The sequence below is a fragment of the Eptatretus burgeri genome, chromosome 11 (assembly GCF_056783735.1).
Source record: "Eptatretus burgeri isolate ZD-2024b chromosome 11, Ebu_testis_v1, whole genome shotgun sequence".
Taxonomy (NCBI): domain Eukaryota; kingdom Metazoa; phylum Chordata; class Myxini; order Myxiniformes; family Myxinidae; genus Eptatretus; species Eptatretus burgeri.
In genome coordinates, this window is record NC_140971.1 from 18508153 (window position 1) to 18534112 (window position 25960).

Sequence of the window (25960 nt, forward strand, 5' to 3'; positions counted from 1 at the left end):
GACGCGGAGCGGCGATGGTGCCTCAACTCCGCGGGACTCGCGGGCAGTGTCTGGTAGGGGGTGGGAAAGGGGCCCCCTTGGTCGCACTATCTCAGCGCGGGGGGAAACAGGAGGGGGTTGCTGATGCTCGGGGTATAGAGGATTCCTACTCTGCCTCGAGTCCCGCGACGAGCGTCTCCACCTCGGGCAGGTCGCGCCGTCGGCCTCCCTGGGGTGCAGCTCCCTGCACGACGCGAGCACCCCCTCGTCTGCCCTCGCCGCCTCTCCACAGCTCCGTCCCCTCCGCTCCGACTCCAACGCACACGACGACCAGCTCCTTCTTGCCAACTCCACCGCCCGCGAAGTCTTAACTCTCTGTTCCCTCTCGACTCTCCTACTCCACTACTACTACTCACTGGACTGACGAACACGGTCGCTTATATCAGCCCCGTGGCTTCGCCCTCTCATCTTTGACCCCCTCCCTTCGACCTTTCACCTCGCTCCCCATTGGCCCGAGAAAAAGTGGGCGTGAATGCTTTTTGATCCATAAATTTGCATATATCGATCGCCCTCCAATGCCCTGGGGGCGGGGCCAATTCGCCCCTCGCTCACCGATTGGACGGCAAAAAGTGGGCGTGTGTCGTTTTTGATCCGTTTTTGAAGCACAAAATCCGTGATTTTGTACACGCTGTTCGGCGCGCGCCCTGCACGAGTCCAACACCGGTACCCACAAGCGGCGCAAGAACGGTAGCGATGCGACGGTTGCGAGGTGTGACGTGAAGGTCGTGGCGGTTGTGGTGAAGCGGCGTTGTGGTTGGTGGTTGATGTTGTGAATGGTGGTAACAATGGCGGTTGGTCCAAATTAAAGATAGTAAAAGAAAAACGGCTATCCTGAAGAGTCGCAGCACGCATAAATGACATGTATTCCCACTAGACAACGGGTTTGGGCCTAACTACACATGTACTTACCGAGATATCTCACCTAAGGGACCTGAATGGTGGTTTGCGAATTTGGTAACCACAACAGTATGTATACAAAATATACACATATACATGCACACCATCTTATCCTTGATACCCAGCCAGTCATTATCCCATGAATGGTGGTGGTAGTATTGCCTTGTGGGTTCATTCATGCTCCCTCTCCAAAAAGGTTGTGGGCTGGTCTATCCCAACTGTTTTATCAATCAACACATCGATGCATTCAGATGTAATAACAAATTAACATGTATACAGCTGACGACCGCAAACACCATCATTTGCTGATATTCCTGACGTGAAGACAAGATTTACTTCAAGTCTGTTCTGAAAATGGATTGAATCTTGCTTCAGCTCTCCTTCCTCTGAAGCATCCTCTCTTTTTACCTACCCAGTTCCCAAAAGAGAAAGAGCAAGCAGACATTGGCGATTTCACGTTGAAAGATGCAATTATATTGAACAATAGGCAGAATGTCAAGCTCTGCAGGAGGCTAATTATGATGTGGTCTCTGTGGATGGAATGTAGCCTCCTAGTTTATATGGTAGGATCATTAAAATATTCACCACTTTAATCCACAAGATCTTCCTTCACGGTCACCTTTTTATCATGAAAACCTCAGCTTGCTTGTAGTCATGACAAAGAACAAAAGAAAGTCGCATTTTTTTTAATACTTCCAAACTATTTAAAGAGGTCACTGTTTTGGGTCAACTTAAAATGTTAGTGCTTGTGGAACCAAATTTGAATCTGTAACTAAAGTCAGGAAAGGTATAACAAGACCCCTCCCACCCTCCACCCTTATAACCTCCTCAGTCATAGTTATATGTTCAGTATCCTGAGCATCTACATCAGAGAGCTCTCTGGCTACCAGCGTCGCAGGCAATTTCAAATGAAAACATGTTCAGTCTCCTAAACAAAGGGACAGAGGAGGATGGTGCATATTTACAGGTGCTAATGTTGTCCCACCTATCAACGACATAGACACCTAGTCCTGCCTTACTCCATGGAAACAGATATTCCACTCATTTGTCAACTTGCAATCTATCTGTTTTATTGTAGATCAGTAGACCCTGCTCAGTATAAATTGTTTGCTTTGCCTCTTCATTTTGAAAGCAGAGCAGTGGCCACACAAAACTCAGTCCACATGAGTGTGCTTCGTTAGAAACCGTATTGATATTAAATGTAACGGCTCAGAAACAAATGATAGATTGGATAAAAATGTTGAGTAGAATTTGGCATCAGAAGACTTGAAAATGACGAGAATCAACAATCATGTCATTTGATTATTGTCGAGAAAATTGGTGTTTTGTAGGTGGACTCTGTAGCTAATCAGGAGCAATTCTCACAGGCAACACTACTGAGAACACAAAACTGTCACAACCACTCAAGAGGATATTCAAATGGAGTCACATTGCCACATTTTGCAACAACTTAAAAATGAGGATTAACCTTCAAAATGTAAAACAAAAATGGATTCGAGTTTTTACACTTATCATTACACGACGACCTCATGAGGTTGGTATAAGGTTGTTGTTGCTACTGTTTTGTTAAATCTACAAATCTACTGGGTTTCTTGATGAGTTGACAACTTTTGAGAAGGCAACATTCAAAGTCGACCGGCAAAATTTCCACATTTGGGGAACAGAAAAACCTCAGGAAGTCTGGCCACATCAAAGGAATAGACCAAAAAAAAATCAATGTCTGGTGCATTCTCAAGAAGTCATGCATCATTGAGTCTTTCTTTTTTGAAGAAATAACAGTCAATGGGGAAGTTAATTTGCAATGCTCCAGAATTTATTTTCCCTGAAAGCTGACAATTCAATCTTTCAGATATCACCTTCTTCCAACAACACATTGCTCTCTGCCATTATGCTTCATTTGTGAGACAATTCTTGAACTTTCCAGACAAGTGGATGGGAAGACGTGGACCAATTGCTTGGCCACCTCCTTAACCTGAAAGCTGTTGTTTACTCATCAAAACCACATTCTTTGGTTGAACTTTGAGCTGTGATCACAAATGCAATTCATGAAATTACTCAGCAGCAACTGGAGAATGTGTAAAACGAGTTGGAAAATCGGATTGAACGATCTATTATGAAAGATGGTGATTCTGTTGAAGCCTAAAAATTTGAACCTTGTATTTCAGCCTAAAAACAAAAGTTCAAAGTGGCACAAGGACTTTATGGATAGCCTGTTGTAAACATACACGAGCACACTCTTGGTTGCTTGTTCGTCACTCTAATTATCTTACCTCCACCACCAAAGGTGGACAGAGATTATGTTTTCACCCATGTTTGTCTGTTGGTCTCTGAGCAGGATATCTCAAAGTTATAGAAGGAATTCAGACAATATTTGGTGGACAAGTTGGGTGTCTGGCAAGGACAAATTAATTAGATTTTTGATGAAGAAATGGATTCCCATCTGGATAAGAGAATTTTTTTTTAACTTTGTAAGTGATTTTCATGATTAAGAGATCGGGCCAGAAACGATTTATAGCATGATATTTCAAAAAGTTGTGGAGAGATGACAAAACTTGGTGGATGAGTGGGTAGGTGACAAGAACAAGCTGATTCTATTTTAGTTAAGGTCCAGATTCAGATCCGGGCTATCAGTGGGATACAAAACATCAATTGTTCAGCCTGGCAGAGGTATGTGTTCTACCAAGTGCTGTTCGAGTTTCATTTTGTAATTCTCTAAACAGGGAAATGGGTACAATGAGGGTGTATTGATGTCAATTGCAACTGGAGAATGTTTTAAACAACATGGAACATCAGATTGAACAATATATTATTGGTTCTGTTGAAGCCTAAATTGAACTGTATTGTGGAACAATTTAATGAATTATGCTTTCATATGTCATATACAATTTCCTTCCATCGTGTATATATCCAAAGTTAACAAAGTTTAAAGTTGCACATGGACATTATATACGCTTATTAACCAGCACACAAAAAGAGAAATGCGTGGTTAAACAATTAGTTAATTTTGTGTCTGTCTGTCTATCTATCTGTCTATAATGTCAGTTTATGAATGAGTAACAACTTAATTTCAATTCATTGTTGTATTTTAAACATAAATCGGAAAACCAACCTGTTGTTTAGCAGTACTTTGGCTCTGAATTTGTCCCAATCGTGCATGCTCAGAGAGGAGAGAGATAAATTTTTTTCGTCAGTCTGCCTGTCTGGCACGTAACCAAAATTGAAAATCATTCCAAACAGGAAATTTAGTGTTTTTAAGGACATCAAAAGACACAAACAACAAACATGAAGAACTAATTTAATGTGTTAAAAAAGGTGGTGTATAAGACGCTGCATAAACGCCGGTAAACTTCCGAAAATTTTCTTTTCTACGACCTTTAAAATTGTTATTTTATTTAAATTTAACTATATACTTGAAGACTGTAGAACACAAATCTCCTTTTTAGCACTTCCGAAACCTTTCCATTTAGCAGTACTTGGACAAAATATTACGGCATTTTACGTCATCACGAGCAATCAAATTTGCTGCTCACAGACCGCGCCCATATCCTTGTTTCTCAGGACTGCGTGGTGTCAGGTGTTCCATGAACTCTCTAGTTTGTGTACGTGTGTTTGTTGTTTGTGTTATTTGTGTTGCATATGATGTATGTATGTATGTATGTATGATATATGTATGAATGAATGTGTACATGTTTATCTCTATTCTCTCTTCTTGTTCTTTAGCAGTTAAAAGTATTCTCACATTATTGGGGGATTGGCTGGAGGTGGGTGGAGGGAGAATGGTTCTGCCACAGGTCATTTTACGAACAGGTTGACCAGGCTGAACATTTAACTGGCAAGAATTTGGAATTTGTTCAGGGTACCAGTGAAAACTCGCCTGTTATACGTGAAAAAAACACCATTAAATTTCAAAACCTCAGAAACGCCTCAGTGTTGGAAAAGGGGTGGTTTATTTTAACGTCACAAACATTGATGAATCACAATACAAACGAAACAGCAGGATGACAGTTTCAACCTGGGCCGAGATCAAAACGCAAGCTAGACAGCTCAGGAGAGTGTGCATGTGCATTTCCCTCATCTATCCTGCGAGTGTGTGCATGTGTGTGTTCATATATATATATATATATATATATTGTTACGGTTGTGGTAGTAGATAGAAGGATCCAAGAAGGAAGTTTGGCATTGTGTAGAGTTGCTTGGTCCATGGACGAGTAGAAGCATCTCAATGAAACGAAGTTAGGGAATCTGTAAGCTTAAGTGTTACATGTCACCACACGAGGGGTGATGCAGTGTTAATTAACCTCGGGAGTAAAAAATAAGTTCCCCAGTGCGTGATTGCCCTCTATGATTTTCCTTATGTTTTTTATATATTTCAAGCCAGCCGTAAAGCTGGGAAACGCGTCCCTGAAACGACAACAAACAGGAGATGCCCCGCCTTCCCAGGTTTGGGGGTGAGCAGACCACGCCTCTGATGCGGAGGATATAAAGAGCAGAAGGAGAGGGGAGTGATCGAAAGGACAGGAGAGGCTGACGCATGTCACGGTTGGATTGTGGAAGGCTCCTGTCTGGTTCGGCATAAAACACACACATGAGGTCGGTGTGAGGACTGCACGAGGCAGGTGGCACCTTTGAAAAGAGGAAGGCTTGGACATTTGGAGCCTTCGTGTGGAAAAAGCTGCGTGCGGATTGCCTGGTGCACGTAGACCCGGCTACGCGTGACAGCGCCATTTTGCCTGTGTGTGCATGTGCTGGTGGAGGGCTTCCATTCTGGGTTCGACGGAGATTAGCTCTGGCCCAACCTAAGTACCAGTGTACTACAAAAGGGCTTTTTCTTTTCAGTTTGTCACCCTTTGTCTCTGTTTGTGTCCATGTGCGAGGCCTCGACCATTGGAGTTATTTATTTATTAGTGTCATTATTTCCTTTTACATTATTGTCTTTGTAAATATTTGTGTATGTGCATTAAATGTGGATACTTTGAAGAGTTTGTATTTGTGAAAATGTCGTGGGTTCGCGGATTAAACCCCTGTGTAACTTCCATTCCCAGTACTCCTACGCCGTCCGCTATTGCCCTCCGCCGTACCTTTCAAGCACGTGTAAAAATCTCTGTCGATCAATGTGTCTGCCTCCTCTAAAGAAGGAACCCCTCGGCTGTCCTGGGACGTTGGTCGGTGTTAACCTCCCATCACCACAATTTGGGTCGTGGGGTTAATTGGGCCGGCCACCCCCACGACAACATATATATATATATATATATATATATATATATATATATATATATATATATATATATATATATATATATATATATATATATATATACATATATACATTTTTTTTGAGATCAGATCCAAGATGGCCAACTGGTGGCTATTTTGTTACTTCAATGTGTCTCCAACCATTTCTCAGACATGCATGGTCCGATTTTGTTCAAACTTGGCACAAACACAGTACATGATGGCATACACGTGTCCCTCACTTTATTTTGCGATATGATCAAAGATGGACAACTGGAAGACTGGCGGCCATTTTATTTGTACATAAATACCGGTTAGCCCTTCAACTCCATGCAGAAAAATGACTAAAGCAACGGGAGTGATGACATTTTATGTCTTCTTGACTTGTTATTATAGATACAGGTGTTCCAAAAGGACCTGGACAACTTTGGTTGTTAATTTATTAAGTACCACAAATGATTCCCTTTTTTTCGAATATGATACAGAAACTCATAGAGTTCCCTTATTTTCAGGTCTGGTGGTTTAATTTAAAACAAAATGGCGACTCCACAGGAGAAAGCTCAGTGCATTGATTGGTTCATCGAGACAAGATCCAACACGGAAGTTCAGTGTAATTTCCGTTCAAGGTATGGAAGGAATCTGCCATCACGGCCTTGCTTCGGAGAAAGATGCAAAGGGTTAAGGAGACTGGAAGTGGTCAGAAACAGAAAATTACCAGTTGACCAATTACGTGTGCAGCAGATATTGAACGTGTGCATGAATCATTGCAATAAAGTCCCAGAAAATCAATTTGATGCACATCCAGAGAACTGGGATAACCAACCACCACTGTGCACAGGATTTTGTATAAAAGACTGAAGGTTTATGCCTATAAGTGCAGATTATGCAGGAACTCAAACCAAATGCCGGACCAGAACGCAAGGCATTTGCCTTGTTAATGCTCAGTCACGTAAAGGATGATGAAAATTACCTGAAAAAGATCACGTTCACAGATGAATCTTGCTTCAATGCATCAGGTGAGGTCACCCCGCACAATGTGAGGATCTTGTGCTCCGAAAAAAATCCATGTGGTCAATAAACAAATAAGTGACAGTCCAAAGGTCAATGTGTAGTGAGGCATTCTCCATGACCACTTGGTGGGTCTGTTTTTCTTTGTGGAGGATACAGTGACCTCAACAATTTATCGGAACATTTTGGAAGGATTCGCTTTCTCACAGAATGAAGACCTGCAACCTGATATCGTTTTTCAACAGGATGGTGCTCCCACTCATTGGGCATTCATCGTTCGAGTCATCCTGAATGAAAAATTTCCAGGTCGCTGGATTGGCCGAGACGAACCAACCACCTGGCCCCCACGATCACCATTCATAACCCCCCCCCCCCTTGATTTTTTTTTTGTGTGTTTATCAATGATGTTGTCTACAACACTAAGGTGGAAAACCTGCAAGATCTTCGTTCTTGGATCACATCTGCATGCACACTGGTGGATGCAAACATGCTGAGCTGAACATGGCATGAACTCGTGTACCACCTTGATGTCCTGCGCATGAGAAACTGAGCTTGCACTGAAATGTGTTGATGGTATGTACAAAATTTTATGAGTTTCTGTGTCATATAAACCGAAGGGTATTGTTGTATCATTTGTGGTTTTCAATTTGTTAACAACCAAAGTTGTCCGGGTCTTTTTGGAACAGCCTGTATATGCAGTGAGGTATGTGGAGCCTTGAAAGAGCTGGCAAATGTAAAAGCACCAGGTGCCGATGAAATTTAATCAAACTTTTTACAGCTATCTGTCCATCCATAATGTAATTTCAAAGCTGAAGGACTGGATGTGAACTGGTGACAAATCAGAAGTCGTTTACCATTCATAATAGAGACTGTGACAAATTATATATTGGTGAAACTGGAAGGAAATTGAAAAAAGGTGAGATGAACATGATAGAGCAAATAGACTTGGACACACACACACACACACACACACACACACACACACACACACACACACACACACAAACACTCGTGTGTGCAGCCTTGTGGCTGCTGGTTGCATCATTGGTTAAGGACGTGGCAATGCCGCTGATGCAGTGCCCCTATTACCAGTACACTGGTGCTCATTTCACTAACCTCAGAAGGATGACAGGCTGAGTGAACCCCACGTGGTGTTAATTCAGCAGCCAAACGGGACTCAAACTCAGGACCTGAGGATCCCAAGCCATCCACTGTAACTGCTAAGCCAATGTCAGGCTTTTTAATAGGTTTGGAAAGGTGACCCAGTCACTCACCTTGTATAAACAGCTGGACAAGATGAGAAAAAAGCAACTATTATATGCTTGCTCGTTAACACCATGCCCACACATGTACAACACCCAACGAAAACTCCACCAATCATGCAACCCACGTCACCACATCCAACCTTGAAGTGGACCCAACCATTTCCTTTCCCCAGAAACACAAAAAAAAAGAGCGAGAACACACACTCACTCATCTCCACACATACAATACCAAATCATTACTACATAATTAAAAAGAGCAGAGCAGATCATCCAATATGTGATTGGGTTTGTTGCTTGAGATTGTGAAAAATTAAAACAGTCCTCAATTGACCCCTCATGCCGGCATGTGACTGGAAACAAATTGTCACCTCGGGAATAAAAACTGACACATGTCGAAGCTTGGGGTCCATTTGCCTGAGGAGGCTTGCTGGGAAGCAGTTGAAATGTCACTTGAGACCAAATGCTCTTTCTTGTTTATTACTAGACTAGCAAAGACAACCCATCACTTCGCTGACAGGAATATTAAGGGGGTAAAACAATGTTTGAATTGGATAAATTAACACTTTTTTTTAGCAGTCGGAACTGCTGCTGGGGTAAATTCTGCTGTTTAAATTTTGATATTTGGCTCACATTAAGAGATTCTAGAGGTTATCACATGTACGGAAATGAAATAAAGCACGAACACTGACATTTCTGGGCGTTTATAAGCATTGCAATATATCCAGCGATTCACAGGTATGATGATCAGGCATTCGATGATATGAGTGAGAAAAGTGAAAAAAAGATTCGTAAGCGTTTTATCGTTAAGAAACCATTACGGCCTGTTCCAAGTCAAGGCATTGTTGAGCAGGCCGAACAAAATGGCGAATTAAGACCCCAGCAAGCTGACAGAACAGAAGGCTGACTCAGGGGCTGACCAAGGATGATGCCTTGATTAAGGATAATTAAATAAGGCCATTAATTATCTTCAAAAGGGATGTTTAAATTAACTTGAACACCCAGTTTTCAATCATGCGCTACCTTGGAGTTCCTTTTGTATGCATGGAAAGTTTGGGGCTGTGAGGTTTCATGGTTTTGGAGTTATGGAGAAGAAAAACTGACTGGGTGATTGACATTTATTATTAGCTTTTTCTGGAATTATAATTCCAGATAAGGTATTGTCATTGTGTACCGTCCATCCATCCATCACAGATTTCGACTTCTCCGGCCAAACCGCTGGGACGATCCGGATGAAATTTGGTCTCAACATTCCACTCCCAACCGGTAATGGGGATTGCAAAGCTCGTTCCGGTCACGTGACTTTAAGTCGGTCAAAATGGCAGACATAGTAACTTCCTTCAAAAATCTTCTTCAGATCGTCCAGTCAGAATATTACCAAATTTTGGTTACAACATGAGGCCAGGGTAGGGATGTCAAATTGTGAGGTTTATGCCGATCGCGTGACCAGAAGTGTCAAAATGGTGGACTTGGTAAATTTTTGGGAAAAATCACATAAATTCCTTCAAAAATCTTATTCTCCAGATCCAACAGTCAGAATGATACCAAATTTAAGTTACAACATTATGTCAGGGTCGGGATGTTAAATTGTGGAGGTCATTATTTTTTAAACATTTCATTTCTTCGCATCCCCTTGTCGGATTGAAACAAAATTTTCAGGGTAGGAGCGACTCCCCATGGAGAATATTTGAATGATAATTGTGACGTTATAGGTCAAGTGGTATGGCAGAAATCTTGGAATAAATGCAAAAAACATTAAAACATTATATCTCTGAAACCACTGATCGGAAAGACTTGAAACTTGGCATATCTCATTCTACTCCTGATGCAGAATAAAGGATTGTCAGGATGACGTCATCGGTGAAGTGGGGAGAGTAGCCATAAATGTTTTGATCGAAATCATTATTTACCATCGAAATTCAGTGTGTACGTTCAGGCCGTAAAATTTTTACCAATTGAGCTTTTGTCATCAAATCTTCATCAAACCTTTATTATGAGATTGTGGAGAACACAAATGAATAAAATGTACAATTTTGTCTTTTTAATCTTCGTTTTCGTCAAGTTTAGTTCGAGTTCAAAGCAGACATTTTCAGATTTGGAGGGGCTATGCATTTTCAGCTGCTTTGTCGTTTTTTTATTTTTATTTTTTACAATTGCGCATGTGTTTTTTACTGTTTATTTATGATGAGGCACCAAACATTCTATATTCTACCTTCTCTAAATAAAATCGAGAGCTCCTGTTCTGCGTCATCTTGCTATGTTGGCATCTGTTTTACACGAGCAAACAAATTGATTCCAATAATGGCCTGAGTGCTGAATGTTGAAAATGATTCTGAAAATCAAGCCAACAAAATTCATCACTTCCTATCCGAACTATGAGGCACAACACGTTCAGTTATATGTCAACATGAAAATCCTGGTGTGAACCAACAAATAATCACTTAGAACCCAGTGAAATGGCAATTAGTAAAGAGTGAATGTGATTATAGGAAGGCCTACTTGGACCCATGCAGGAATATTCTGGATAGTGCAGCTCTTGTGAATCTCTCTTTCGACTGAAGGGTTGAACATTGTACTTTGTTCATTCTGGTTAATTATGGATGAGACTGAATGAATAATTATCACAGATTTGTAGCACTGGCCTCTGTTCAACACTTTTTACCAAAATTTAATTGTGTGTATTGCTCGTCCACTCATTGTGGTTGAGTACGCACCACCCCAATGTCCAGTCTGGCTGGGCTCATCTTCACCAAGAGCAGTCTATTGCCTCTAAAATGACTGCTTCATCTGGTGATGTCCTCGTGATATTGTGTCTCTCAATGTGCATTCATTCTATGACCCTTGCCAATGATGGATGTAGTCACAGAATTGGGCAGCCTGCTTTCCCCCATGTCAACACTAGAAACCACAGCAAAATGATACTTTATCGCTGGGTTGGACTCCAACAGGAAAAAGCTAAATAGGATTGAAAGAATATAAATGTGTTTGACTCATTTATGCTCGCAGATTAAAAATTTAATGTAAAGGCATCTATTTTCTCAATGACATCATATAATCGGGGTTGAAACATAGCTCAGAGGCCTTTGAGCATACACACCTTTGAGCTGTTAAATGAGGGTTTCATTCCAAACCCAACTATAACCTGTCACCCTGGTGTATCTCAGGCAGAGAATTGCAACAAAAAGTGCGCTGTCCATCGGATGGGACTTTTTGCTGGAGTCCCATCTGTTCGCATTTGCCTGTGGATGTGAAATATCCCATGGTTTTTTTGCAAAGGTAGGCCATTGTGTACTGGCATTCTGAACAAATTGCAAATTCCTGCCATAAACCTGTCGCAAGTGACTTTGGTGGGGTCAATGGAGTCATATGCAGTCGCTACTACCAAGACCTGCACTACCCAGACAGTGCAATGAAGTGTCTGTCGTGACCCGACTCAAGGGTCATGTTTGAAGATCCAGCTGTCATGCTAATGTTATCTTCTTAAGTTTAAACCTCATGTTCTTCCAATTTCGGGGATTGTTAATGAACAATTACAATGTCCCATATTGGGTGCTGACACATGTTCGGCAACCTTCCCTTTTGCTTTTCGTTTCCCTTTTATGTTGAGCTGAAATTGACAAACAAATATGGTTGACACAACTTTCAAAACAAGTGCAGGATAAATCCTCCAAGGTTTTTTTTTTCATGATTGCATCATGATGTAGCCACAGTTTCGGTTTCTTCTGAAATAAAAGGAATACCAATTTTTTTTTAATGGCCTTTATGTGGCACCGCAAGCATACCATGTAGTCATGGCAGAACAGCGGGAAGGAGCACGCAGGGCAAAACACTATCATGGCAGCAATGGCAGCTGTGCCTGAGACGTTCCACGGCGGATGTTATTGCCTGGCCATATGCCCACACCCTGTTTGAAAGTGCAAACATATGCACAAATGATTCACTGCAAAAGTGGACATGGGTAGGTGTGGGCCTTGGCTCTGGTCTTCATTTCCTTTACAGAGCAGTATCAATCTGTGCAAACGTGAGCTTCAGGAAGGGCTGCAGGTTTTACAAGCACCAAGTAGTAGCCGTGAAGAACTTAAGAGGATGTTTCCATTGCTGGGATTCTTACCATACCAAAATGAAAAGCATATTCAGGTAAGGTTAGAAAACTATTCCGAAAGATTCAGACATAACGACAACTATTTCCAGATCATGAAAAGCACAAACATTGTGCAAATATAGTTCAATGTTAGCATGGAAGTTGCATTCTGGAAAATCCAAAAGCGAGGGAAAGTTGATGACGCCTCACCTGTTTCTCACGGTAATTCCCCTGCTCCATGTACACATTTATCCCATCAATGTGGAAGCGCCTTGACAATCTGCATATAATCCTTAGGGAAGGGTACATATCCAGCAAACCTGGCTCTTGTCTGGATATTGTTTGTCTAACTTCATGACATAACAAAACATGAGAGTACTGTTCATTGATGATTTTCCCATGTCCAAGAAAGTACACTGCAGAAATGAAACTGTTGAGGTCCCAAAACGCCATTGCTATGAGGTTTCTGGCTGATATCTGAACCTTGATTTATTTTTGGTGGTGGTGGGAACCAAGAATGTCTCCAATCCATGCTGGCTCACTTTTACTCCGGCCTGAAATTATGGACCCAGAAATCATGTCACAACCTACTTCATCGAGTCATTTTCTTACCTCTGGTAGCATTCAAGGGTCTCAGTTACAAGGGTTAGGTTATCTCAGTTACAAGGTTATCAGGCCACATGAGTTACAGCTTGAGTAAACATTAGGCCTTTTGATAACCACTTTGCACGAACTGATTAAATAAGAATTGAGAATTAATTATTAATTCCACACTTTTGACACTGACATTCAATTTGAATGCAATTTCATGTGTAGCAATCCAAGGATTCTCAAAAAATGAGATGTTAATCACATTTAATGTTTGCTTGAGTGACAGCCGTTGTTTACAAGTAAGAATGTTCAATATCACGCAACAATTCACAGGTGCTTTTGAACTTGCTGCACAATTAGGACACAACTAGGTGAAAGGCATTGATCATGAAATTGTGCAGACAGTCTGCAGTGAATTTCAACCGGTTTGATGTTCTACTTTACAAGGAACTTGATGATACACCTGTTCGACAGAATATCACACGATGTTGATTGGAACCTTATGTTTCACCCTGAATGGTTTAACCAGTGTTGAATTAATTTCCTGTTTATAAACATCAAATCAAATCAGTTGCATCTCCAATAATAATTGTCAGTGTGTGTGTGTGTGTGTGTGTGTGTCCTCCATAACACCAAAACCATGAAACCGAACCACCTGAAACTTTGCATGCATACGAAGGGAAATCCAAGGGAGTGCGTGAGTGAAACTGGGTGTTTGGGTAAATTTAAACACCCCTTTTGAAGATAATTAATGGTAGAATCAGAAAAAGGCTTACCTTTGGTTAGCCTGTGTTTAGCTTGATCAACTCAAGGTCTCAATGCACCATGTTGTCTGCTCAGCTCGAAAATGTCTTGCCTTGGAACAGGTCGGTTTCTGTATGATAAAGGTTCATACCGACGAATCGCTGTATACGTCGCTGATCACTGATCTTCAAACCTACGAATCGCTGTGACAGCATAACGCTAAGAAGTGCACAGAGATGCCAGTGTTCATGCGTTTATTTAATTTCCACACATGTGATAAGCTCGAGGATCTCTTAATCTGAGATGAATTTCAAAATTTAAACTGTAGAATTAACCTTAGATGCAGATCCGAAGTGCTTTAAAAAAGTGTTCATTTGTCCAATTTGTACATTCTTTGACACTCCGGGCGGTGTTTAGAATGGCCAATCGCGAATCGCTTGCCAAGCCTTTCGTTCCTTATCAACTGTTTCATTGAAGTGCTTGCTTGAGTGCTGAAGCCACTTGGCGAGTGACCCACAGTCAATAGCAGTATTGCATAAGCAGTTCGTGTCATCCGGTTCACCTGCTGAATCTACCTATAAAAATACCTTCCCACGTCAAATTGAACCTCGTCTTCGGAACTCCGCCAAGGAGGAAATCTGGGCACGTGGGGGGAGAATGCGTGCAGGGTATACATGACCCCACAGGAAAACACATCTGTGCAGCGGGAGCCAGTGGCGTGTCCTGATCGGGAGGTGCAGTCGGCAGTTGCTGCAAGCACGAAGAGGTATGTAGATAGCACACACGGATGTGGTGCAAATGTGGAGATTGGGATTTGTAATTGTACTCTCTACGGGGGGTTGTGCATGCCGACATGCATGGTTATGTTTGTGAGGTGCACGGGTTTCACGGGTGCACAGACCGAACTTGCACCCCGGTCCGCAGTGCATGGTGCCGCAGTGGAGGTCACATGGCCATCTCGTTAACCATGTGCTTTGGCACATGGGGAGTAGATGTGCTGCCGTGCCGAAGCCAACAGGACGTGCCATGCGGGTGTGGGGAAAGTTGAACGTGCTGGTGAGAATTCATGCACCTGTGTGAGTGAAAGGATGAGTATATTGCTGGTGTGTGTGCTCGGTTAACGTGGAATGTGAGGAAGTTGGAGGAATGCATATGAGGATTGTTAAGGACTGATGGTTTGGTATTGAATTTGAAATGGTTCCCAAGAGTGTAGCATGTATGAATCAGATTGGTAGTGAGCTAACTGGAGGGGGCAAAGGTCCCTTCCCCTCTCCTCATGCTGCCTTCCCTTCCCCTCCCCTCATGCTGCCTTCCCTTCCCCTTACTCCAACCTCTTCCCAAACCCCTCCACCATCATACAACTCTCGAGGAGAGGAAGGGGTGTCAAAAAATGAGAGAATTGGACAAATGAACACTTTTAGCAGTGGGAACTGCTGCTCGGATCAATTCTGCAGTTTAAATTTTGAAATTTGGTAGGTTAAGATATTCTAGAACTTATTGCATTTTCGTTGTACTGTAAAATGTGTGTGGAAAGTAAATAAAGGCGTGAATACTGGCACGGCTTTTCAACGATTGAAGGAAAACTCCCTTCCTTCCCTCCTCCTCCCCCTCCCCTCACTTCATGCTTACCTCATCCCAAATCCCCTCCTCCTTTCACCCCCCCCCCTCATGGACGTCACCGGACAGTGCCTGGGTGGTGCTTCGGATGACCCGTTTGAATGTGCTGTTTTAACGTACCCCATTTCATTCAATCCTGTGGTAATGCTGGTGGAAGGGACCATCCACCTTCTCTGCATCCCCTCAAGTCCCCTTATCAAATGCAAGTCAAGAATACCTCCCCCCCACCCTTTCCCCCTTCCAAACACAAGTCCAGATCACCCCCTCCCCTCCCCACCTCCCCCAATTCCTCTCCTCTCTTCCTCATCCACCTCACTCTCATCCCCATCCTGGAGCAGAGAGTGACATGTGGTGAGGCGTCGCTCTCCCAGCCTTCCTCGCTCTCCTCCTCTCAGCTCCACCCTCCTTCCTCTCTCCCCCCTCCCTCTTCTCAAACCCTTTCTAGACAGCAAAATCTCTCTCTCTCCCCCCCCCCCTATTAATATTCCTGCCAGTGAAGCGATGGGTTGTATGTTCTTGTTATCAATAAGGTAGGACTAACTGGAGAGCTCAGAGGTCGTGAACTCACCTTTGAGTTGGCTCATGGTCTGGGTTTCAAACACGATTAAATGGAGGAAACTACAAACTCTATTTTATGCTCATACTCAAACAAACTTAAAATTTACTGCTTTCAGGGTACAGGTTCCCAGGGAATGGTGTGTCACTCGCTGGGTGTATGCAGTGAGGGGCAGCGGGAGCATCCCCCAATGCCGATTGGCTCAGGGCTATCACCCACCACTTTTCATGAATATGGCCCTGTGAGTTATTTTCATGAATATGGCCCTGCGAGTTATTTTCATTTATATGGCCCTGCGAGTTATTTTCATGAATATGGCCCTGCGAGTTATTTTCATGAATATGGCCCTGCGAGTTATTTTCATGAATATGGCCCTGCGAGTTATTTTCATGAATATGGCCCTGCGAGTTATTTTTATGAACACGGCCCTGCGAGTTATTTTCCTGAATACGGCCCTGCGTGTTATTTTCATTAATACTGGCCCTGTGAGTTATTTTCATGAATATGGCCCTGCGAGTTATTTTCATTTATATGGCCCTGCGAGTTATTTTCATTAATACTGGCCCTGTGAGTTATTTTCATGAATATGGCCCTGCGAGTTATTTTCATTTATATGGCCCTGCGAGTTATTTTCATGAATATGGCCCTGCGAGTTATTTTCATGAATATGGCCCTGCGAGTTATTTTCATGAATATGGCCCTGCGAGTTATTTTCATGAATATGGCCCTGCGAGTTATTTTCATGAATATGGCCCTGCGAGTTATTTTTATGAACACGGCCCTGCGAGTTATTTTCCTGAATACGGCCCTGCGAGTTATTTTCATTAATACTGGCCCTGCGAGTTATTTTCATTAATACTGGCCCTGTGAGTTATTTTCATGAATATGGCCCTGCGAGTTATTTTCATGAATATGGGCCTGCGAGTTATTTTCATGAATATGGCCCTGCAAGTTATTTTCATGACTATGGCCCTGCGAGTTATTTTCATGAATATAGCCCTGCGAGTTATTTTCATGAATATGGCCCTGCGAGTTATTTTCATGAATACGGCCCTGCGAGTTATTTTCATGAATATGGCCCTGCGAGTTATTTTCATGAATATGGCCCTGCGAGTTATTTTCATGAATACGGCCCTGCGAGTTATTTTCATGAATATGGCCCTGCGAGTTATTTTCATGAATATGGCCCTGCGAGTTATTTTTATGAACACGGCCCTGCGAGTTATTTTCATGAATATGGCCCTGCGAGTTATTTTCATGAATATGGCCCTGCGAGTTATTTTCATGAATATGGCCCTGCGAGTTATTTTCATGAATATGGGCCTGCGAGTTATTTTCATGAATATGGCACTGCGAGTTATTTTCATGAATATGGCCCTGCGAGTTATTTTCATGAATATGGCCCTGCGAGTTATTTTCATGAATATGGCCCTGCGAGTTATTTTCATGAATATGGCCCTGCGAGTTATTTTCATGAATACGGCCCTGCGAGTTATTTTCATGAATACGGCCCTGCGAGTTATTTTCATGAATATGGCCCTGCAAGTTATTTTCATGAATATGGCCCTGCGAGTTATTTTCATGAATATGGCCCTGCGAGTTATTTTCATGAATACGGCCCTGCGAGTTATTTTCATGAATACGGCCCTGCGAGTTATTTTCATGAATACGGCCCTGCGAGTTATTTTCATGAATATGGCCCTGCGAGTTATTTTCATGAATACGGCCCTGTGAGTTATTTTCATGAATATGGCCCTGCGAGTTATTTTCATGAATATGGCCCTGCGAGTTATTTTCATGAAAACGGCCCTGCGAGTTATTTTCATGAATACGGCCCTGCGAGTTATTTTCATGAATATGGCCCTGCGAGTTATTTTCATGAATACGGCCCTGCGAGTTATTTTCATGAATATGGCCCTGCGAGTTATTTTCATGAATATGGCCCTGCGAGTTATTTTCATGAATATGGCCCTGCGAGTTATTTTCATGAATATGGCCCTGCGAGTTATTTTCATGAATACGGCCCTGCGAGTTATTTTCATGAATACGGCCCTGCGAGTTATTTTCATGAATATGGCCCTGCAAGTACAGTGGTTGCTCCCACAACCCTGGACAAGCTCGAGGGACTGTGGGTCAAATTGACTGGAAATGGCGTGCGTATGTGTGAGTGTTATCTTCATATGTGGTTTTCAAAAGGTGGAACGGATCCCTCCCAGGTCTCAAAGTATCCATCTTCGTGTGTGTGTGTGTGTGTGTGTGTGTGTGTGTGTGTGTGTGTGTGTGTGTGTGTGTGTGTGTGTGTGTGTGTGTGTGTGTGTGTGTGTGTGTGTGTGTGTGTGTGTGTGTGTGTGCTGTTGTTGGTTGTTATCTGCATATGCGGGTTTCAGAAGGTGGAACGGAAACCGACCTGGTCTCAAAGTATCCGTGTGTGTGTGTGTGTGTGTGTGTGTGTGTGTGTGTGTGTGTGTGTGTGTGTGTGTGTGTGTGTGTGTGTGTGTGTGTGTGTGTGTGTGTGTGTGTGTGTGTGTGTGTGTGTGTGTGTGTGTGTGTGTGTGTGTGTGTGTGTGTGTGTGTGTGTGTGTGTGTTGGTTTTTTTCCTCATGCGGGTTTCAAAAGGTGGAACGGAAACCTATCCGGTCTCAAAGTATCCACCTCCGTAAGTGTGTGTACGTGTGTGTCTGTGTGTGTGTGGCATTCTCAACTTTGTCAGTATATGCCATGGTCTTGTCAGAGATGCAGCGATGCTATTAAACATGATGGGCAAACCAACCAGTCAAATGTAGCTCCAGTGCAAGCCCTTGTTGAATATTTTCAAAACAGTGTCATTCCAAGGATTGTTTTTCCAATTTCCAGGAACAAAACACCTATACTGTATATATAAATAATGAAATAGGAACCGAAGTCACATATCTTTCAGTATAATTCACCGAGTCATTAAATCACATCAGCACATCATTGCTTCTGCTGTTCTTGAGGGGAAACAATGCAACTGTCCTGCACTTCGTCACAATTTGTTTTTTAAAAAACAAGAATAGTCCTTGGGGCTATAGTATTATGGTCATGAAAACCAAAGTTAACATCCACTCCTTACAACATCCACTCAGATATGCAAACCAGACAGCCGGCTTAACATTTCCATCTGAAGGGGACCATGCACTGAGATGCAGAGCGTCCTTCCCTCCCACGTTGTAGGTTCTGCACCAATGTAGAAGTTTGTTTGTGTCTTTGTCCGATTTGAGTCCATTACATGAGTAAAAAAATTATCTAGGATCAAACAGCTCAGAAGCCTTCAATGGAGCTCTCGCATGAATTACAGTGGAATCCTGTTATAAGGAGCACTTGTTATGACGAACAACAATTTCGGTGGACAATCCCAGGTTTTGGTATAAGAAGACGAGGCTCATGATAGAGCGAGAACACAGATCGGACCAAAACATAATGGAGCAAAAATAACAGTGGATAAGGGGTGAAGGAGTGGGACACACCAACAGCAAGGTAGGCCGAATGCAATCAGGTGTGTTCAGGCTGATATCATTCGTTTCACTTTTTTTTTTTTGTATACCTTGGTCGAGGCTCGTATGAGAGCTAACACACAACTCACAGCAAGGAGGCATGAGACAAGAGGGGCGGGAGTGGAAGGGACAAAACAGTGGGGAACAGACACATTAGGTGAACTGTCGAAGGGAGAGGGATGGGGATGGGACGGGGTACATGGCGAAGAGAAGATGGACATTTCGGGGACTTTCAGGAAGGAAAGCAGGAGAAATGAAGGAAGTGGGCTTGGGTGGATTATCGGGGGTAGAAAAGATCGAGGATTTGGATGGGGGAAGATAAGCGGTGGTGGTGAACAGCTGTTTTGAAAGCCTGGAGGGAAGAATGGGAAAGAATAGAGTGAGGAAGTTTATTCCAAAGGCGGGAAAAAAGAGGAATGAAAGAGTGAAGATGAGCAGTGATTCGTGATTTTGGTAGTTTTACCAGAAGGGGGTTATTGACAGACCTTGAGCACCCTGTGGAAATGTGGTGGGGACAAATCGCAGAGAGAGCGGGGGGGGGGCAAGGCTGGAGAGGAGTCGGTAGAAGACAGAAAGACCACCGACCAACCTGCGGTGATTGAGTGAGAGGCCCAAAGACTCAGCTTCATTGCGGGAGATGCCGATGATCTTAAATGCCCTGGTTTCGACAGCGTGAAGCCGAGAAAGGTGGGAGGCAGGAGCACCAGCCCAGAGGGGAGAGCAGTACTCCATCAGGCTACGGACAAAAGCTTTGTATATTATATTGTGTGATAATATATATTATATTGTGTGATATATTATATTGTGTGATTATATTGTGTGATAAAATATATTGTGTGATAGCAAAAATAGAGTAAAATTGCTTTTCCTGAATTCTGTTGCAACCTTTACAAAGCAGAGAATGCGATCACTGAGAGCAGTCCTGTACTTAATAATGAATGAATATTTTGTTGAAGGAATGTCTATTGTTTTGCTCTCCATAAAAGTAATAGTGTACGGTGTGTGTGTGTGTGTGTGTGTGTGTGTGTGTGTGTGTGTGTGTGTGTGTGTGTGTGTGTGTGTGTGTGTGTGTGTGTGTCAGTGGCTCTTCACATCCAACGAAGGTGATTTGCATGAAACGTGCGAACAACCCAATTTGTTTATAGTGCAAGAGCTGCTGCCCAAAACAGCAACCACACTCTAAGTAAGATCGCAAGTTGTGTATCCTGGAGTCAAGGAACCTCCAAGAAGAGAAGAACATTTGCTTGATACCCACAGTCCAAACATAGATTTGCATTTTGTCCAGGGTGCCGGTGATAACTCGTTCACGCTTTGCGAAGCACACCGGTGGGATCTATAATGTTCACCAACTATTGCGAGTAGACGGTACGCCCAGATTAACAGCCATCCGATGGATGGAGAACACATTGATGCCCTGCCCTGCCTGTGAAACAGCAGCAGGATGACAATTTACCACTTGGCTGAGATTCAAATCCAAGCTACACAGCCCAGGAGGGCAAAAACAACAGGGCATCAGCAACATATTCGGTGAATGAAGTACAGTAGTAAAATTAGTTTGGCATTAAAACATGAAATGACCAAAGAGGACTTTGTTCTCGGCAGACACCATTGTTAGGCTGGAAGCACACCCTTAAGATCTTCTCAGGTCGGCTGAATGATTAACGGTGTATCCCAGGAGATTACGAGCAAATGAAATATGATCATTTGTTCCATACACCACTTCACTATAATCCAACGATCCCCTTCAGTGACACAACAGAAGGAAACAAGGAAAAAAAAAAAACGATATGAAGTGTCATAGTCCCTGTTGCTTCAGCAATTTTGTCGAAGGAATGCTGAAAATTTTGCAGCCAGTCGGCCATCTTGGATCTGATCTCGAAAAAAAATGACGTGTATATGTAAACACTCATTCATTAATTATCTGTGTGCCAAGCTTGAGCAACATTGATAAATGCATATCCGAGAAATGGTTGAGAACGTGTTCAACATCGAGGTTTAAAAAAAAAAATGAAAATGACCTCCAGTCGGCCATCTTTGATCAAATTGTGAAACAAAATGATGTGTGTGTGTGTGTGTGTGTGTGTGTGTGTGTGTGTGTGTGTGTGTGTGTGTGTGTGTGTGTGTGTGTGTGTGTGTGTGTGTGTGTGTGTGTGTGTGTGTGTGTGTGTGTGTGTGTGTGTGTGTGTGTGTGTGTGTGTGTGTGTGTGTGTGTGTGTGTGTGTATATATATATATATATATATATATATATATATATATATATATATATATATATATATATATATACCATCATGTGTAATCTTTGTGCCAAGTAGGAATAAAATCGGTTCATACAACTCCGAGATATGGTTGCGGACGCACGCACATACGCACGGACACGAAAATCGAGACCGAATCAGCGAATACATAAATCCAACGTCTAAGTTTCGGACTAAGTCCAACGGGGGCTAGTAAACGACGTCTCATTCTCATACATCAACATGTCTCTCCTAAACATTAAAATATTTTCAAGATAATTAAAGAGTCGCTTGTATCAAGTGAAGCTACGAATGACTTTCACTGTGATCAACAAACACAATCACCTGTACCAAGGTGACTTTTACAGTCACAGAGCTGAGTTTATATATCCTCCATGTAAATGTTCCATATGTTCCAATAAAAATTGGTTCACCTGGATTGATGAGGACGTACTTCGAGCCATAGCTATTCCCACTTCGGATGTTGTTGTCGATGGATTTGTTTATGACGTAACGAGAAAAGGCTTCTCCCAGGGGCTGTGGAGAATAAGGCAGCAAGAGTGATAATAAGCTTTGGGAAACTGTGATGATCTCAGGAGATTTAAGGTAAAAACCCAGATGGCTGACTATTGACCTTCAGGGATAGAGTGATCTTACCTTCTTTGATGTGGTCTTCATGTGGCGTTCGCTCATACTTTGTTGACTGATGAATGTTTGAAGCAAATTGGGATGTGCATGACAAGGGTGCCCCAACTACAACATGTAGAACAATGAAGGAAAAGCTTTTTAAATATCATTTTCCACCTTTCCTGACCTGTTCGCTGATACAAAATCAAACCCAAGCCAGTGTAGTGTGTATTGGTCGAGATGTCACCTGAACTCGCAGCTACATTTAGACATCATGCACCCACGTGAGCCGATTCTTCATTAGCTATCCACATGTGTGCAATCACTTATCAGAAAACCCTGGAAAACAGAAGTATCATCAGTGCTTTGACTTGAAAGAAAATTACTTCACCAAAAAGTTATACCCAGTGGTAAAGGGTTTAACTCTTAGCATCGGATTCCTTCGAAGAACAAATCATTGAATAGATCCTCAGTGGCCCGTGGAGAATAGTTGTGTTGTGGTTCTTGATGCACACAGCCCGACATGTATAAGACGCAGGACAAGGACTATGAAGACTACGTGAATTACAATGACCTTTGCAGTTAAAGGAAAAAAAATCAACAAGTTATGTCCGATTTTCACCTGGGATCACAGTATTTTGAGCTTTGTGCTCAGATTGGAATGCAAAGGAGGCCATAATGAAAACTCTTTGGACATCTGCTATAGATTTCCCACTGAAGTATAGGAGGATCTCCCCTGAGGAGGAAGAATCCGACGCAGAGGAGGGTGAGTCGCACATGTAGCTCACATATCTGCGATGCCGGAGAAGACTCGCCGACTGGGTCTGGGAACCTCAGGGACGCGGCTGCACATCTCCATCACTTCACATCACCACTGCCCATCTTCCACATCCATATCCCTCTGCATTCTCCTGTATATTTGTGTGAGGTGAGGGAGAGAAGGAAAGACTGCTTTCCTTTTCACCATTCATTACTTTTATTTTATTTTGAAGTCCTTGTTTTATTCTTTGCCCCTGAGAGAATGATGGCCAAATCTTTTGTTTAAGTAAGATTGAATAAGAATACGTGTTGTTCTGGTTAAATCTGCTATTATGTGTCTTTTTCCTTTATTGCTTCAAAATACTTCCTTTCAAATGATTGGTTGCTTGTGTGTTTGAAATAAATAATTGTTTGTTGTTATTTCCAATCTGTCTCGGTTGTCTTTTCCTTTATTAGTCTGATGCATTGCACAAGTAAGGTTAGACAGGACATTCTACCCCAATTAGCCGGTCGTCCACAGGTAAGGTACCATGCGAAGTAGTGTAACCCTGCCAAGATTGGCCGTGTCAATCGGCCTTCGTGGTTGCTGAGCAACCTGCCGGTGTGTGGAGTTATCTGTGCCCAGCGGTCTCAGGACTGGGCATTTGGGAGGGACCCAAGTGCTTCCCCTCGTGGCAAGCCTTAAACCCCGGATCCGCGATAATATATATATATGTAATAAAGAAAGACCCACGCACATCTCTCACTTGTGAATGGAGAGAATAACCAATCGGCTCTCACTTAACTGAAGCTTTTCCCAGACATCATCTCTTTTAGGCATAAACTGAGTCCAGATGACATGAGAAGGAGACTTGATATGTGCAATTGGCTCAGTGACAGGATGGAGCGGTACCCAAATTGGACAAACCTGATCTGGTACAGTAATGAAACTCATTTCCACTTGAACGGTGCCATTACCAGCCATAACATTTTCTGGGGGGCAGAACCACCTGGGGAAATTACTGATAGGTACCTGAAAGGGCCTAAGGTCACATGCTGCTGCGTCTTCAATGCCAGAAGGGGAACGTTACGCCTTTACTGGTTTGAGAATGACAACAGCAGGATGGTGACGATCAACGGTGAGCGCTACTGGGCCGTGCTCCAGAAGTTCCATAATGATCTAGCCCACAAGGTCACCCCAAACCAGCTCAGCATGACCTAGTTTATATGCAGGATGGTGGACCCCCACCATCATCACATCACCCCACCAACAGCTGGTGACACCATCACTTTCCTGCGGCAATTCTTCAGAAACCGCCTTGTTGCCTCGGGTACCACTCATGACTGTGCACCCCATAGCCCAAACTTGAACCCTCTGGACTACTGGTTCTGGGGGGCTGCCAAAGACTCTTTCTACGCCAACCGCCCTGCCACACTGGATGATCTGAAGCAGGAAGTGTCAGACTACCTCCCGGCAGTGCCACATGAGACCTACAGGAAAGATGGACAGAACTATGGAGTCAGGATCAATGCCTGTCTGAACCGCAGAGAGGCACACATCGAGTAGGTCAATTCCAAGGATTTTGCGTAAATGCCAATTTCAGACCTTGGTGTCCCACTAATTCTAGCAGTGACTTCCTGCAACAGCAATTAGTGATTGAAAAGACCATGTTATAAGCTTTCAAGAAATGTTTGGTTCACATTCCTGAGGTTTCTGTTTCTTTGTAAATTAACATTTAAAGTTGCATCACGCTTTTTGAAACACCCTGCAGATAGAGTGTTGCAGTTCTGCGAAACCGTCACTCCCCAAGGCAATGGCAGTCACCATGTTGCGGTCCCGAGAGAGTTATTTAATTCGTATTCATTTTAGATAGCCCTTCCCTTATGTATATTGGGTTTATGGGACAAAATGTGTTGGAGGGCTTTGAGGTAGGTCTTTATTCCCATTTGTTATGCTTTATCCTTTACATATTGTACTTTACATACCACTCCCATTTCTGCACGCATGCATGCACGCATAGCTACAACTAATTATCATATGCTGCTAAAACCCATTGAAACCTCACGCCATTCTCCAAAGACACATCACCTCAAACTTTCATCATACTCAGACCTCAATGTTGTAACATCTCACACACCATCGCAATACCTTCATAAAACTCCCCATAAAACAAACCACAGCTGAAACTTGCATTGACAGCACAATCTAAACCACAACCACCTCGATCACAAACTCGCTGCCATAACCGCTACAATGCCTCAACCACCTCACCATTACGCTCACCGCTGCACTCACCACTGCCAATGATGACCAGCAGGAATGAGGAGATGCGCTCATGGACGGGACACACAATCAGAATTTGAGATTGTTGAAGTTTCGTATCGGTTTAGCTCTGACTTGTGTCTTCTCTTTTGTATATAACTGCATTTTTTTTTTGCTGCACCCCACAAATTCTTGCTTTCTTTCCTTGCTGTATATATTGCTTTTGTAATAAAATCTATTGTTGTTTCACATGCCCTTTCCTCACCTTAATTATAAATAAACCTGTGTGTTATAAATGTACCCAGCTCATCGAGTATTTTCTTCCATTGGTCCAGCATTACCAGCACGTAGTAAGCTGGGAAATTTTACCCCTCCGATTGGCTGTCAGCTGGTGTGTGCTTGGCAGCTCCGCTCGGCTGCACCTGATACGGAAAGTTCCACACAAGTACGCATCGATGGCACGAGACCCCCCACCACCACTCCTTTTGGTGCGGCCGTCCACAGGTAAAGTACCATGCAAAATCGTGAAACTATGCCAGAATTTGCAGGACCAATCA